Source organism: Rutidosis leptorrhynchoides, chromosome 2, assembly GCF_046630445.1.
Source record: "Rutidosis leptorrhynchoides isolate AG116_Rl617_1_P2 chromosome 2, CSIRO_AGI_Rlap_v1, whole genome shotgun sequence".
Lineage (NCBI taxonomy): Eukaryota > Viridiplantae > Streptophyta > Magnoliopsida > Asterales > Asteraceae > Rutidosis > Rutidosis leptorrhynchoides.
The window spans coordinates 685,562,397-685,566,674 of NC_092334.1; positions in this window are offsets into that span (position 1 = coordinate 685,562,397).

The window sequence follows — 4,278 nt, forward strand, 5'->3', positions numbered from 1 at the left end:
GAGAATATAAACTGCGATAATTAATTTGCGATAAATAAAATGTAATCAGTTAGCTAGGAACAGTTAGCGTGGATTCTTAACAAAATTTCTCATAGTTAATTTGTCTGTTTCTAACATATTTTATTTTGTCATATGTTTTCTTCATTATGCCACTTGTTGGATTCTGATAGGTCAAAATCCAAATATGAAATTGAATGAAAATGACTATTCTGCGATGAACGGATACGTATATCGGTGGTTGTAAGTAGGATAGTAAATGACTGTTGAATCAGATTCGAAGAATGTACACTGTAACTTATTAATGTGAAATCTAAATATTCCTCGGGTATTACCTACCCGTTAAAATATTTTCACCATTAATAGTTTGTACAAAAGAATTTTTAATTACAATCTTTATGAAAATATATATACATATATATTTTCTTCAGATATAATCTTGGATTTGATGAATTTATATGATATTAATATCATCTGCTTTATCGTTAGATCTAGAATACATAATCTCTAAAACATTAGAGATTACATAATCGCCAGGTAAAACGAAGATAAATGATGTAGAACGATTCGTAGAACGTTGATTATGCTCCAGGTACATAATGAGATGTTGAGGCGTGTTTTGTTGAAACTTGAGTTGTTGGTAGTACTGGTATTGATGTTGGTGGTACTGTTGGTGCCGGTGATGTTGTTTAAGTTGATACATTTTGTACCATATTTTCCAAGGCTACAACTCGGGCGCGAAGCTTGTGGACTTCTTCCATTATTCCGGGTTGATTGTCGATCGGAACGAGCGGATGAATAAGGTTTAGAATTTTAGATGGAATACAATCGTGGTGAGATATTCGGGAAATGAGAGAGAAAATGGTGTTTCGGATTGGTTCACTGGTGAATGCTTCAGGTTCTTCGTCAAGAGGACAATATGGTGGATGAAAGGGATCGTTTCTTCTTGTATCCAATGATTAAGTAGACTACGAACCCATCAGATGAATTGGGGATGGCTGATTGGTGGATTCATTCTGGTGACGCTGCTTCCGGAGCTTAGGTGAATATCCATGTCGGAACAGCTGTCGGAATAACTATTGGAATAGCTATCGGAATCTGAGGGACTCGAACTGGTTGAGGAATTCATCTCGTACAATCAGATGAAGGATTTTTCGATAAGAAATAGATTATAGGATGTAGATTAGTACCCTACAATACATAATTTACATATGCATATATAATACTAAAATCCCATAAGTTAAGGAGAAATCTACGGAAGCTGTCAGACAAAGGTAACAATAACAGATACGCTAAGATATGAATTTATCTATACACATTCTATGCAATACAGGCAGTAAGACGTGTCTAGACTTTAAAGATGAGAAGCAAATAATTTTCGACACTAAATGATAGGCAAAACTTTTGACATGTAGACACAATCGAAGTCCAGACTCATTAATGCATCTTAATACCTATCAGTTAGACACACTAATGCAAGACCTGGTTCGTTAAAACCACTGCTCTGATACCAACTAAAATGACCCATCCTAATCCATCCGGACGAAGTCCATATTGATTACAAATGATTCACAATAGTTGGTTACATCACGAGGTACTTGACCTCTATATGATACAATTTTACAAACATTGCATTCGTTTTTAAAAGACAAACTTTCATTACATCGAAAGTTGAAGGCATGCATACCATTTCATAATATATCCAACTATAATTGACTTAGTAATAATCTTGATGAACTCGATGACTCAAATGCAACGTCTTTTGAAATATTTCATGAATGACTCCAAGTAATATCTCTAAAATGAGCAAATGCACAGCGGAAGATTTCTTTCGTACATAATGTATTTTGTAGTAAAAATACATATGACGACATTAAACAACTAAACAATGCAGGATTTGCCTCGGATTCACGAACCTAATGTATTTTGTAGTAAAAATAGATATGATGACATTAAACAACTAAACAATGCAGGATTTGTCTCGGATTCACGAACCTTCAAAAGCTCTTCCAAAAAAAACACCCCGGCCTAGACTCGAACCGATGATCTCTCGGTAACCCGAACCATGTACAAACCACCCCGCTATTTCTGCTTTCCTGATTGAAAACCCAACCCATTTGTATTTAACCGAATTTTCTGTATTCATGCTTCTTCCCCTTCTTCACACGTCGACTAGGGATAACCATATCCTTTTTAGGTTGAAATCACAACATGAAAAAGATGTGAATTGCCTCCTAGAATCTTTCCATAACCTCAATTGGAATCAAAACATCCGATTAAACTCAAATTTTACGATTGAACAAACCTTTTGACTTTTGCAATCAAACTTTGACTTCGAAATTCTTACTCGAAACTAAAAATTGGCGATTGAAAGTTTTCAGATAGTTTGAATGAATGTTCTCTAACAGAATGGCATTTAAGGATTTTGAAATGTGTTCCGAAATCGAGGTTTTCAAAAATTGAACCAAATACAGAGACGTCGACCTATTTTTATATTTATCTGTTTTTATTTTCGAAATACAATTCAGGAAAGTATCATATATAACTGGTTTTCGAATAATTGAAGTTAATAAAAGTGATTTGATTGGTTTGTTGGCATTGAGAATTTTATCTCCTCGATTAAGAATTTGCAGACGAAAAAGGAATGGTAAAAGGAGAATTTGATGTTGATATTTAACAGCAATCGGTCCTTTAACAGTTTAATAATTGAAATTTTAGATTTAACTGAATTATAAAGTGTTTTATTGATTTCCCACAGATCTCATGCGTTTGTATATATATATCCTATATGAGATTTATAATTATTAATAAAACTAAATAATAATAATAATACAGTTACTAATGTTATAAATAATAAAATTACTAATAATACTAATAGAGATAATGATAATAAGATTAGGAATCAAATTAATATTAATAAAAAAAAAATGATATCAACTTTAATGGTATCTCATAATAATAATAATATGAATAACAAATATGATGATATTTATTAATAATAAAGTTAATAAAAATATTATTTATATTATTAATAACTATTAATGATAGTAATAATTAATAATAATAATGACATTAATTGTAATAACAATAACATTATATATTGTATAATATATATAATTAATTATATATTATATTATATTCTTGTGCATAGTTGACTTGTAATTTTTGGTCCGTTGTGTCGCACGCTGAAAGTTGGTTCATGTCTCGGTTCCGGATTTTCGAACGCCTTTTCGTACGATTTAATATCTTGTACTTTGTGTTTCACGGCTTGTACTCTTGTAATTTTTAGACGTTTCTCATCAATAATTTGAACCACTTGGATTGTACTTTGTACTTTTTAGCTTTTTGGTCATTTGCATCTTCAATTCGTCGAATCTGTCTTTTGTCTTCACCTTTTATTATTTAAATGAATATCACTTGGAAATAGAACAATTGCAATTAAAAGCTTGTCTTTCTTGAGGGATAATGCTATGAAATATATGTTCGTTTTTAGCATTATCAATATCGTTTTGGTGTGGTTATTTATCACGGTTTAAACAGAAAAACAGAAAGCATACGTAGTATGATTGATATGGTGATCGAAGTGATGGTGTTCGACGGTGGTATCGTGGGTATTATGGTGATTTGATCAGCGAAACAGAAATGGACACTAACCATTTACGCATGTGTATGTGTGTGAACTGCAATCTGAGCAACAGATGGCGTGTGGTGGTGTTCCTAATAGTAGCAGTCGAATAGCAAAGGTTACAGTAGCCTGGTTCGTTTGGTCGTGAAGGTGGGGGTTGAGTGGTGTTCTTGTTGTACGAAAACTGAAACATAAACGAAGAAGTAGCAGACCATCGTTAGTTCTTGTTCGTACGGTGGTTTGTTAATCGTAACATAAAGTAGTAGCTTGGTTTCGATGGTTTGGGTTTTCGTTTGACGATGGTGATTACAGTGAAACGAAAATTAGTGAATTTTATGGGTTTGTTCTTGTCTCAAGTAATTCAAAAAGTGGTGAATGATGACAGTTTTATGGTGTTCGTAGTTGAAGGAGGTGGTGATGGATTGTTGTTGTAGGTGGTCGATGATGACTGCCTGGTTGTGTGGCTAGAGGGTTATGATTTACAAATGAGAAAAGTGATTACATATATATCTCATATGCATGTATAAATTATAAATATAAAGAGAGGAGTTTGGATGTTGTAGTTTGTAATTGGTGTTTGGTTTGATTATGGTAATAACTTACAAAAATTGCAGAAACACACGAATTTGGTGGTGGTTTCAATTAGTGTATGTGTA